Source organism: Scyliorhinus torazame, chromosome 5, assembly GCF_047496885.1.
Source record: "Scyliorhinus torazame isolate Kashiwa2021f chromosome 5, sScyTor2.1, whole genome shotgun sequence".
Taxonomy (NCBI): Eukaryota; Metazoa; Chordata; class Chondrichthyes; order Carcharhiniformes; family Scyliorhinidae; genus Scyliorhinus; species Scyliorhinus torazame.
This window is the reverse complement of record NC_092711.1, coordinates 290,540,208-290,554,248: the sequence shown is the minus strand read 5'-3', so window position 1 is coordinate 290,554,248 and position 14,041 is coordinate 290,540,208.

Here is a 14,041-nt window from a genome sequence, read left to right as displayed (position 1 = left end):
AATATCGAGGATTTAGTGCAAGCCCAGAAGCAAGATAGTAATCTCAGGGAGATTTTAAAAGGAAAATTTCCAGCCCCATACGATAGGTTTAAAAATGCACCGACCACACATGACGGTGTGGTCCTAAAAGACACCCTTTATGTGGTTCCTGAACAGGTCAGGAATCAGCTTATTTGTTTGTTCCATGATAGTCATGGGCATCAGGGAATTGACCCCACTACAGCCCACCTCAGGCAGCTCTGTTGGTGGCCGAATTTAAAGGAAGACGTCACGCACTATGTAGAAAATTGCCTTATCTGTGCCCAAAACAATCCGGACAGATATGCGAAGAAAGCTCAGCTTAGCCACACCCGCCCCGTTAATGGCCCCTGGACTAACCTCCAGATTGATTTTATAGGACCATTGCCCCCTTCCAGGAATGGTCACAAGTATGTGTTAGTTGTTATAGACATGTTTACGAAATGGGTAGAAGCATTCCCATCTAGAACAAACACGGCAAAGATTACAGCTAAGATTTTAACCAACCACATCTTTACGAGATGGGGACTCCCCCGCAGCATTGAATCCGACCAAGGTTCCCATTTTACGGGACGTGTCATGAAGAACGTCCTCATGATATTTGGCATTACCCAAAAATTCCACATCGCATACCACCCCCAGTCAAGTGGTATCGTGGAGCGAATGAATCGGACCCTAAAAGCAACCCTCAGGAAAATGGTCCAACAAAACAGCACCACTTGGGATTCAGTCCTCCCTTTTGCACTAATGTTTTTGCGTAACACTGTTTCGCCATCCACAGGGTACACCCCACACACTCTCATGACCGGATGCCCCATGAAAGGCACAGAATTTTTATTGGGACTTGACTTGACCAGCCCCGAAGTGACGGCCCTCACACACGAGAACGCAGTGAAACAATTAGTAGAGAATGTAAAAACGGCTCAGCTAGCAGCCGCAGTAAAACTAGGCACCAGGAAGAAACAGAGCAAGGCCTGTTTCGACAAGACAGTGCATGCGACTGAGTTTGATGTAGGACAGCAGGTCATGCTCTCCATTTACAACCCCAGCACGTTCCTGTCACCTATGTATTCGGGTCCGTACTCCGTTGGGGACAAAGTAAGCCCCTCCGTTTATAAGATTAAGTACCCCAACGGGAAGACCGCGTGGTTTCATATTAACCAGCTCAAGTCATATGGCTCGCAGTCTAACCACGCACACCATGTCATGCTCGACGCAGCAGACCACACCCCGCCCACAGCCAACGTATCCCTACCCTCCCCCAACCCGTCCACCCCATCCACCGACTCGACCTCGACTCCACGCCCAAACTCTAGACTCCACCCCGGAATGCCCACAGACAGCAGCAGCAGCGCTTACTATCCCCATGCAACAGGCCCCACACCCAGCGAATCTGAACACGATTCGAGTGATCCCTTCCTGATCACATTCCTCAACAAACCTCACCAAAGACCACCGCCCTACGATGACGACCCCGACTCCATCTCCACAGAATTAGACACGACTATTTGGCACCGTGACAGTTCGTACAGACTCGTCCGAAACAACGAGATGGACCCTAAGTCACACCATGCAGCTTTAGCAACCCTCATCCATTCAAGAGTATGGCATCTGGGAGAAGATGATGACATTGAGTCTGGCTCCCAAAACGAGAACCTCTTTGCGACCCTGTTCGCAACTGATAACTGAGGTGTCCAGATGATGTTTTAAAAGGAACCGTTTGGGAGAAACAGTGTCCTTTCTGATGGAACCTGCACCATGTTTGTTGAATGTTTGTTCGATTAGTGTTATCGTTAAGTGTGGTGTGTAAACTCGGAAAGTTTTTCACGGCCCCACGTCACCACCCCCTTTGACGCCCAATGGCTGTTAGAGGAACTAGTTTGTCCCCAGAAAATTCTTAAAGGTACAAGTATGTCCTAGACAATAGTTCAGAGGAACTAGTCTGTCGACAGAACCCGACTCATAGTTGCTCTCCTAATTCGAGAGGCAGCCACCCACGACGATCACATTCTTACCCGTTCTTGCCGGTTGCTCAGGCAGTCGAGAAACGGCATTGGTCCCCGCCCTGCCTGAGGACCCCCCTATGGTCAGCTACGTTCAGGTAGAGCACATACGGCATTGATCACCGTCCTACCCGGGGATTCCATCCAAATCTTACCCGCCGTGGCCCATACGCTCCCCATTTTGGCTCGTTACGTTCAAAATTCTTTTGTTTGGTTTTGGCAGCCCTTAGGTTGCTTCCCTATGCTATTTACGTCCTCAAACACTGGGATGGTAAATCACACAGGCTGTGAGACGGCTCGCAGTACGGCAGTATTTTCTTAGATGTCTGGTCCAAATATTCGGTTTAAAAAAAATGAGGGGGTCACACATGGTGACCAATTATAAAGGGAAATTGGCACTAAAAGACAGACATGCTAACATACAAGATATTAAACAAGTTAGTAACAGAAACTATGCTTGATCCACAGAATTCCAGAAGCTCCAGGAAGAGAGAAGAGACGAAAAGAAAGAGAAGAGAAGAAAAAAAACAACAATGAAGACATCATACGTGTTTTTCGTTATCATTATAATTTGTATTTGATTACGCGCGAACGCGAACCCCCTGGCCCCAACCCCCCGGCCGTCAATGATTCACTTCCCCAGCACCCAGAGCCCAGTGAAAAGTAACAACACACCATCATGGTGTGATAGGTTTATAACGTGGTACTCCCTTTCATATATAATTGAATCCCTTTTAGCATTGGCGATATTCTGCAGCATCGTGCAGACTATCCGCATGAGAAAATGGCGAAGGAGAGCCTACCGCTCTCGCACCCCGATATACAGGATAAGATCCCCTATTTTCAGTTTTCACCAGGCCCCCGAACCCCTTGATCTACAATAAAGGACATTTGTTTTGCGTTATTTGTGAATAAAGAAATATGACTTATTTACAACTGAAAGATTGTACAACTCTGTGTTTGACTGCCAAGCCAGAGGAAAATGTGAATGCTCTATTATTTTTGTATTGTTAGGAAGTTAGTATGATTGGATATTTATGTGAGTGTAGTTTATGGAAGTTAGAGGTACCGTTTTTTTAAATATGTTGTACTGCATGTCCCTGTTGTGACATAGCGCCACTTAGAATTGTCAGTTAAAATTTTCTTGCATAGTTATGGTCAGTGTAGAGGCCATGGAAGAGTGCTCGCTGGGTCAGGGAGTGAAGACGACGCAGCTATGTGGTCCTTCACGCTTCGCGTTAGGGATCACAAGGAGGGAGTGTAGCCACCTGGGTTGGCCACTTCCCGACTTTAAAATGGAGATCCGCTAAGAATGCAGGGAAATTCAGTCAAACGCAGGAAAAACAAGCAGGTACAAAGTTTCCTGTATATCAGAACTTGCAGGAACCCAGATAGCACTGAAACTAACAACCATCTACATATTGATGAGCGATCCCCAGGAACAATTGGAAACAGTTAAGATAAACAAGGCAAAGCCAGACTCCTCGGCGCCAGCAGGAGCCAAGACAAAGGAAGGCCAACGGACACTTAGAAACCGCCCAGCGATCAGGGAACAGCTCCAGTATTGGAGAAATCGATCCAAGTGATCAGAACTTAGTCCAGTCATTTGGAACCGGGTACAGGGTCCACCCAAAAGGGCGCGAAGCCCTTGGGGACTATAAAATAGATTCAGTCTATACCAGCTTTGAAGCCTGCAGACTCAGAATCGAATGAAAGGCCATTTGTTCCCCTGACCTGGTGGGCCAGTCCAAATCTAAGTATAGGCCTATAGTATAGAGATAGTCTAGTTAGTAGAGTTTTATACATGAGTAGTGATTGACTGTGTATAATAAATGTGTTTTGATTTGAAACTTACTAACTGGTGTATTGAGTTATTGATCAGCACTTGAACTTGAACCTCGTGGTGGTATCATAAAGATACCTGGCGACTCTAGAGCAAAGGTTATAAAACAGAGCAAATTAAGTAAAGACACAACGAGCAACAGGATGTATAGGTTAGGTGGGGTTGCGGGGATCGGGCAGGGATGTGGGCCTGGGTAGGGTGTTTTTTCAGAGGGTTGGTGCAGACTCGATGGGGCAAATGGCCTCCTTTTGCGCTGTAGGAATTCTATGATTCTATGATAGCATATTGTGAAAACCTTTCCAAACAAACATTTAAAATACGGTCTCCTCTACAGTGGGAAGACTAAGTACAGACTGAATGACCACTTTGGGGAACACCTTTTGTTCAAACCACAAGCAAGACCCCAACCTTCTTGTTGCTTGCTATTTTAACTCAGCACATTGCTCTCATGCCCACATTTTGGCCCATGGTCTGCTGCAATGCTTCAGTGAAGTCTAATGTAAGCTGGACGAACATCATCTGATCTTCCGATGAGGAATGTTCCTCTGGACTCAACATTGAGGTCAATAACTTTAAACTGAGACCTTTCTCCTCCATTTCTTTCCCTTTCTTTTTAAAACAATTTCCTATACATTTTTTGTCTCAATGCAACCCCCCAACCCCCACCTCCCCCAACCTCCCACACTGGGGCATCTGTTTCTTGTTCTTACGTTTGCAACCCTTTGTTGCAATCTGTCACAGTTACAGTATCATGTCCAACACATTTCCATCACAACGTCCAAAGATGTGCGGGTTAGGTGGATTGGCCATGATAAAATTGCCCTTGGTGTCCAAAGATGTGGAGGTTAGGTGGGTTGGACATAGGATTACAGGGATTGGGCCCAGGTAGACTGCTGTTTTGGAGGGTCGGCGCAGACTCAATGGGCTGAATGGCCTCCTGCACAGTAGGGATTCTATGGCTTTTCCCTCCCTGAGGGAAAAAGAGTGCAACGGGCTCCTGAGTCTGGAGCAATGAGGCCAGTAAATCTGATGAGAGTGCTCTCGCGAGATCTAGGATGCTTGTTACGCCTCTCGAGAAAAACGAGCTCTCACGAGGTGTTGCAATTTGGATCCTGTCCATTGAGGGCAGGATCCTGATTTGCATAATCAAGTGAGAAGTTAGTCTCGCTTGAACATGTCTGCGAGCTACCCAAGGCGTGAAATCTAACGGCCTCGCCTCAGAGATGCTGAGTGGGCACCATTTCGCACTGGTTCCACAAATGTGGACCAGGCTAATCAGCACTTGGGGGTCTCCCAGGCGATCAGTGGCACCTGGGTGGTTGGGATATGGGAAGGGTGGTACCCTGGCACCCCATTGCCACCTGGGAATTGTGGCACTGCCAGCCTGGCAGTGTCATGTGGGCAATGCCAGGGTATCTGAATGTCACTGCCAGGCTGGCAGGGGCACACTAACAATGTGCCAGACTGGCAGTGCTATGTTGCCTGGGTGGTATCTTGCCCATGCTGGGGATCGGGTCCGAGGCTGCCCTGCCATTATGAGGTGGAGTGCAGGAGGCGCAATGACTCCCTTACAAGTAAGTTTGGGAGGCGACGGAGGCTGCGGTTGGGTCCAGAGATTGGGACGCCATTTAAAATTGGCACCCCGATCTCTTCCTGCACTGGCAAGCTGAGTTCGTTAGTGCAGGGAATGAACCTAAGTGCGACCTCGGTGGGGAGATCCTCACCAATTAGGCAGAGTCCCCTTTAATAGCGCGGTCATTCTCAGCGTCGCAAGTGCTGGGAAACACCTGACTAAATGCTCCCAAAACAGGATAAAAGCAAATTACTGCGGATGCTGGAATCTGAAACCAAAGAGAAAATGCTGGACAATCTCAGCAGGTCTGGCAGCATCTGTAGGGAGAGAAAGGAGCTAACGTTTCCAGTCCAGGTGACCCTTGTCAAGCTTTTTAACAAAGGGTCATCTGGACTCAAAACGTTAGGTGTTTTCTCTCCCTACAGATGCTACCATTCCTGCTGAGTTTTTTTCAGTATTCTCTGCTTTGTTTTGCATTCTAGTATCCACAGTATTTTGCTTATTGAAAATATTCTTGGTAAAAAGTACAATTTGGGTCAACATGATTCTTCCTATGTTTCCATGTGAATACAAGTACAGATACGGGCAAGGAATTGCCTAATTCATCCAATCTGTCGGATATCTAGTGGCTGATCAAGATTTTCAGTAGTGTCAAATGGAAACATACAAAGTTGCCAATGTTCCCAACGCATTCCTTCTTCTGTGTGGTTTATACACACACATGGTTAAGTTTTACAGCCCCTCCCACTGACAGTATTTTCCAGTTCCGCCAAAGTCAATGGACTTTTGAATGCGCCGCTGCATTTTCTGTCCCCACCCTGTCTTAAAAGAGAAGAGAATTTTTAAAAATCAGTATCAGAAGTAAACCAAATCAAGATGCCAGCAGACAGAAATTGCCTGAAATGCAAATTGGAAAAAATAAATTGTTTCAGGCAGAATTCACCATACACACCAGCTGTGGTGTGAACAGACAGTAGATTTGAAGTTTGTGTACAGCTGCCAAATCATCCATATAAACTGTTACCTATTAAATCAATACTGTCAAATCACTCAATGGCTGACATATTAAGCTCAATTCAATTAAGTTCAATTCATCATCACCGACAGACATTTCCGCTGTCCCACAGACTCCAAAAGATTTCTCTTCCTTTTTGAACAACAACTTCCACGCTCAAAGCACTTTTTATGTCAGAAAGACACTTGGCAGGGTTTTTCGTTCGGAGGGTGGGCGATGTGGTTGGGGTGAGGGGAACTTGAACGGAAGGACAGAATGAATTAAGGGGCTGCCTAAAAAGATAGCTGACGAGGTAGGCCCAACAAAGCTTTTGAAGGTAGAGAGACGGTTAGCAAGCTGAAGTTTTATTTTAGGTCATCACCTGAATTTGCCATCGTGCCTTATGTAACGTCGGGTATGCTTCCTTCCTTGCCCTGACTGACCCAAAGCCGTTGGTTAATTGACTGTTTAGAATCTGTAGCTTTTTAAACAGGTAACAGTTCCCAAATGCTCTTTGTCACATATACAGGTAGCTCACTGTGACATCTGCATCTCAGAGTATTCCAACCTTGTAGACAAAGGCCAGAGCCAGAACTGTGTTTCAACTATATGCACGTGATTTAGAGGCAATGAACTCAGCATTTATTGCTGATCCCTTATCACCACTTAGAAGGTGGTGGTAAACTGCCCTATCATAGAATTTACAGTACAGGAGGCCATTCGGCCCATCGACTCTGCACCAGCCCTTGGAAAGAGAACCCTACGTATGCCCATACCCCTACCCTATCCCCGTAACCCACCCAACCTTTTTTTGGACACTGAGGGCAATTTAGCATGGCCAATCCACCTAACCTGGACATCTTTGGACTGTGGAAGGAAACCAGAGCACCCGGAGGAAACCCACGCAGACACGAGGAGAAAGTGCAAACTCCATACAGACAGTGACCCAAGCTGGGAATCGAACTTGGGACCCTGGAGCTGTAAAGCAACTGTGCTAACCACTATGCTACTGTGCCCCTATTCTTGACCTTCTGCACCTCATGTGATGAAGGTACTCGCGTAGCTGTTAGCTGATATAACTGGACGGGAAGATCCCAGAACGGAACCCTGGCTCAAAAGACCATGGCTATTACTTTTGTTTATAAGATGTGGAGGAGCACAGTCACAGGACCGCCAATTTGTTTTAACAACAAGAAAAAAACATTTATTATACACAAAAAGTTGTATTATTGCACAATTTTCCTTTACTCCTTCCTTAGCTTAATAAATACACACAGATTTAAAGAATAACCTGGATTACAAAGTACATCTTAAACTACAATGCTGTCATTTAAAAAAAATGTTTTAAGGGCCCAATTCTTTTTTTTCCAATTAAGGGGCAATTTAGCGTGGCCAATCCACCTATCCTGCATATCTTTGGGTTGTGGGGGTGATACCCACGCAGACACGGGGAGAATGTGCAAACTCCACATGGACAGTGACCCAGGGCCGGGGCTGGGATCGAACCTGGGCACTCGGTGACGTGAGGCAGCACTGCTGACCACTGCGATGCCATGCCACCCATTACAATGGTCTCATTAATACAAAAATTCCCTTTTTAGGCACACAAGGTGACCGTGATCAAATGCATATTCCACTCTGAACTCAAGTTAGTGTCCATAGTTTTCTTCTCAGTATCCCTCAGATTATTGTCAGACTCTATTCCCAAAAACACACTTTAAATTCTTCTCTCATAATAATGTTTTCCTTTGACGGTTTATAGCCCAAACCCCAGTCCAGGTTTTACAAATCACACTTTAAAACAAAGCTTCCAGTCCACTTTTAAAGAAATTCCAGTGCAGGATTTCACACCAACCCCTTTAGGATTTCTACCTCTTGACTGCTGTGCAAGCTTCTCATAATTGCTTTAATTTTCAATTCTTAGATGCTATTGAAATGACCTCAAACCTTTAATCTACCTCTGATGTCTGCTGTCCCACTGGTTAGTATGATGTGGAGATGCTGGCGTTGGATTGGGGTGGGCGCAGTAAGAAGTCTTACAACACCAGGTTAAAGTCCAATAGGTTTATTTTGAATCACTAGCTTTCAGAGCGTAGCTTCTTGATCCAGTGAGTGAAGAGGCAGGTTATACAAATACAGCATAAAAAGACAAAGCCAATGATGCAAGATGATATTTTGAATGCGAGTCTTTGCAGGTAGAACATAGAACCTACAGTGCAGAAGGAGGCCATTCGGCCCATCGAGTCTGCACCGATCCACATAAGCCCTCACTTCCACCCTACCCCCGTAACCCAATAGAACTCCTCCTAACCTTTTTGGTTACGAAGGGCAATTTTTGAAATGAAATGAAAATGAAAAATGAAATGAAAATCGCTTACTGTCACAAGTAGGCTTCAAATGAAGTTACTGTGAAAAGCCCCTAGTCGCCAGATTCCTACGCCTGTTCGGGGAGGCTGGCACGGGAATTGAACCGTGCTGCTGGCCTGCCTTGGTCTGCTTTAAAAGCCACTTATTTAGCCCTGTGCTAAACCAGCCCCTGTAAATGAATTGAAATCGCTTATTGGCACAAGTAGGCTTCAAATGAAGTTACTGTGAAAAGCCCCTATTCGCCACATTCCAGCGCCTGTTCGGGGAGACTGGTATGGGAATTGAACCCGTGCTGCTGGCCTGCCTTGGTCTGCTTTAAAAGCCAGCTATTTCGCCCTGTGCTAAACCAGCCCCCCATTTTTCATGGCCAATCCACCTAACCTGCACATCGTTGGACTGTGGGAGGAAACCGGAGCACCCAGAGGAAACCCACGCAGACACAAGGAGAAAGTGCAAACTCCACACAGACAGTGACCCAAGCTGGGAATTGAACTTGGGACCCTGGAGCTGTGAAGCAACTGTGCTAACCACTATGTTACCGCGCCCCTATTCTTGACCTTCTGCACCTCATGTGATGAAGGTACTCGCGTAGCTGTTAGCTGATATAACTGGACGGGAAGATCCCAGAACGGAACCCTGGCTCAAAAGACCATGGCTATTACTTTTGTTTATAAGATGTGGAGGAGCACAGTCACAGGACCGCCAATTTGTTTTAACAACTAGAAAAAAACATTTATAATACACAAAAAGTTGTATTATTGCACAATTTTCCTTTACTCCTTCCTTAGCTTAATAAATACACACAGATTTAAAGAATAACCTGGATTACAAAGTACATCTTAAACTACAATGCTCTCATTTAAAAAAAATCTTTTAAGTGCCCAATTCTTTTTTTTCCAATTAGGGGGCAATTTAGCGTGGCCAATCCACCAATCCTGCATATCTTTGGGTTGTGGGGTGGTACCCACGCAGACACGGGGAGAATGTGCAAACTCCACATGGACAGTGACCCGGGGCCGGGGCTGGGATCGAACCTGGGCACTCGGTGACGTGAGGCAGCACTGCTGACCACTGCGATGCCATGCCACCCATTACAATGGTCTCATTAATACAAAAATTCCCTTTTTAGGCACACAAGGTGACCGTGATCAAATGCATATTCCACTCTGAACTCAAGTTAGTGTCCATAGTTTTCTTCTCAGTATCCCCCAGATTATTGTCAGACTCTATTCCCAAAAACACACTTTAAATTCTTCTCTCATAATAATGTTTTCCTTTGACGGTTTATTGTCCAAACCCAGTCCAGGTTTTACAAATGACACTTTCAACAAAGCTTCCAGTCCACTTTTAAAGAAATTCCAGTGCAGGATTTCACACCAACCCCTTTAGGATTTCTACCTCTTGACTGCTGTGCAAGCTTCTCACAATTGCTTTAATTTTCAATTCTTAGATGCTATTGAAATGACCTCAAACCTTTCATCTACCTCTGAAGTCTGCTGTCCCACTGGTTAGTATGATGTGGAGATGCTGGCGTTGGAGTGGGCACAGTAAGAAGTCTTACAACACCAGGTTAAAGTCCAATAGGTTTATTTCGAAACACTAGCTTTCAGAGCGTAGCTCCTTTATCAGGTGAGTGAAGAGGGGGCAGCACAGTAGCATTGTGGTTAGCACAATTGCTGCACAGCTCCAGGGTCCCAGGTTCGATGCCCGGCTTGGGTCACTGTCTGTGCGGACGCTCTCCCCATGTCTGCGTGGGTTTCCTCTGGGTGCTCCGGTTTCCTCCCACAGTCCTAAGATGTGCAGGTTAGGTGGATTGGCCATGCTAAATTGCCCTTAGTGTCCAAAATTGCCCTTAGTGTTGGGTGGGGTTACTGGGTTATGGGGATGGTGTGGACCTTGGGTAGGGTGCTCTTTCCAACAGCCGGTGCAGACTCTATGGGCTGAATGGCCTCCTTCTGCACTGTAAATTCTATGAAATCTATGAAAGAGGCAGGTTATACAAATACAGCATAAAAAGACAAAGCCAATAATGCTTTGACGATATTTTGAATGCGAGTCTTTGCAGGTAGAACATAGAACATAGAACCTACAGTGCAGAAGGAGGCCATTCGGCCCATCGAGTCTGCACCGACCCACTTAAGCCCTCACTTTCACCCTACCCCCGTAACCCAATAACTCCTAACCTTTTTGGTTACGAAGGGCAATTTTTGAAATGTAATGAAAATGAAAAATGCAATGAAAATCGCTTATTGTCACAAGTAGGCTTCAAATTAAGTTACTGTGAAAAGCCCCTAGTCGCCATAATTCCGGCGCCTGTTCAGGGAGGCTGGCACGGAATTTGAACCGTGCTGCTGGCCTGCCTTGGCCTGCTTTAAAAGCCACCTATTTAGCCCTGTGCTAAACCAGCCCCTGTAAATGAAATGAAAATCGCTTATTGTCACAGGTAGGCTTCAAATGAAGTTACTGTGAAAAGCCCCTAGTCGCCACATTCGGCGCCTGTTCAGGTAGACTGGTACGGGAATTGAACCCGTGCTGCTGGCCTGCCTTGGTCTGCTTTAAAAGCCAGCTATTTAGCCCTGTGCTAAACCAGCCCCCCATTTTTCATGGCCAATCCACCTAACCTGCACGTATTTGGACTGTGGGAGGAAACCGGAGCACCCAGAGGAAACCCACGCAGACACGGGGAGAACGTGCAGACTCCACACAGACAGTGCCCCAGCAGGGAATCGAACCAGGGACCTTCAATGAAGTTACTGTGAAAAGCCCCTAGTCGCCACCTTCCGGCGCCTGTTTGGGGAGGCTGGTACGGGAGCCTTCATCTTGTGTAGAACTGCTCCTCCGACCCTTTAAGGGTGTGGTAGTATGTATTGGGGGTCATGTGGGACTGGAAGCCCTAATGTCATTGGCTGACAGATCCCGGGTCCTGGTTGGCCGTTGACCTCAAGCTCCGCCCTGAAGGCGGAGTATAAGAAGCCGGTGTCTTCCCCCGCAGGCCAGTTTACTATCGAGCTGCTGGGGAACAGACACGCTTAATAAAGCCTCATCGACTTCACTATATTCGTCTCATGGAGTCTTTGTGCAGCTCCTGGCAATCAGAGAGGTGAAGGCCAGGCATCAGCCCCTTTCCCCTCCAGCAGCTCCAATGTACCAATGGTTGCCACCAAAGGGAACAACTCCACCCTCATCCCCACAATCTTCAAAAATGTCTCAAATACTGACGTCCAAAACTCGACCAATTCCAGGCAGGACCAAAACATATGTCAATGGTCCCTTTACACACCTCTCACACCTATTCTCCGCCTCCGGGAAGAACCCGCTCATATGTGCACGAGTCATATGAGCCTGTGAACCACTTTAAATTGTATCAGGTTCACCTTAGCAGAGTGTCGAGTTCCCCCGATACAATATCTCACGCCAGACCCCTCCCAGCCAGTGCCACTCCAGCTCAACCTCCCACTTTCCTTTTATCTCTTCTAATGAAGCAGTCCAGTCTCCAGCAACCACCCATATCTGTCCGAGATCTTCCCATCTCTCAGCTCATCACTTGAGAACAGGCTATCTAACAGTGGACGGTATTCCCCCCCCCCCCCCCCCCCGCCCACCCCCGCGCCGGGTGGGGGAATCGCCTGGGCGCCGTGCGAATCGCGCCATGCCGCCCTGACCCCTGCACACGATTCTCCTACCCCCCCTGAAACCAGCGGCGCGCGAATCGCGCCGGGCCACTCGGAGAATCGCCGCAAACGGCGAGCGGCGATTCTCCGGCCCGGATGGGCCGAGGGGCTGCGCATAAACGGCCTAGTCGCTCCGGCGCCGTCCACACCTGGTCGCTGCCGGCGGGTACTCGTCGTGAAGGCTTGGGGGGGGGGGGCCTGTGGGGGGGTGGGGGGCTCCGTTTCCGGGGGGGGGGCCTCTGGAATGGCCTGGGATGCGATCAGGACCAACCGATTGGTGGGCCGGCCTCTCTGTCAGCGGGCCTCCTTTCTTCCGCTGGTGAGCCTGGATCCATCCGCCATGTTTGTGCGGGGCGGCCTGGGGGACGACGGCCACCGTGCATGTGCTAGTTGGCGCCGGCCCAACTGTGGCGCTGGGTCTCTGACGCCGCGCCGAGGCCCCGCCCCCGTAAATCGCACAACGCCCCTACTAGCCCCACGGAGCAGGGAGAATAGGGGTCTGAGAACAGGCGCCAACGCCGGAGTGAAACACTCCGGTTTTTACTCCGGCGTCGGCACTTAGACTCCCTTTTATGAATCCCGCCCAGTGTGTGGTTCAGCAGCTGAGAGGACGAAGGAAACGATTTTCCTACAAAGCCCTGCACCTGCATGTACCCGAATACATTCCCCCTCGAGAACTGATACTTCTCCTTCAATTCCTCCATCCCTGCGAACCTCCCCTCCACAAACAAATCCCGAACTCTCAACCCCCTTCCTATTCCATCCAACTCCTATAGGTTGCATCTATCCCTGCCGGTGCAAACATAGAGAACATAGAAAAATACAGCACAGAACAGGCCCTTCGGCCCACGGTGTTGTGACAAACTTTTGTCCAAGATTAAGAACAAATTAATCTACACCCCATCATTCTACCGTAAAAACCTATGATTTCCACAGATTGTTAACTATACTGACATGTCCCCGAACCCAAAATGCAGCCAAAGCTGGTTCCAAATCTTAAGAGCTGCCAACACTGCTGGAGACACTGTGGGCAGGATTCTCTGATCCTGAGGTTAAGTGTTGACGCCGTCGTAAATGCCGTCGCGTTTCTCGACGGCGTCAACATGGCCTCAGGAGCAGCGATTCTGACTCCTACAGGGGGCCAGCACGGCACTGGAGCGACCCACGCCGCTCCAGCAGCCGATCCCCGGCATCAGATGGGCGCCGCGGGTCTGCACATGCGCAGTGGGACCGACACCAACGCGCGCATGCACAGTGGCTCCCTTCTCCGCACCGACCCCGACGCAACATGGCATAGGGCTACAGGGGCCCGAGGTCCCGCCGGATAAGAACAGGCGTGAACAGCGCCGGCGGGATTCGTTTTTTTTTGAGAGTCCGCTCAGCCCATCCCGGGCGGAGAATCGCCAGGGGGGGGCCGCGTAGAGCGGGCCCCGACTGTCGCCGCGGCGACCGTGCCGGCGGCAATGGTGCCGATTCTCCACTCTACAGAGAATCGGCGGACTGCCGTCGGGGCGTCGGCGTGCGATTCGCACCCATCCCGGCGATTCTCCGGCCCGGCCCCGGGGTGAGAGA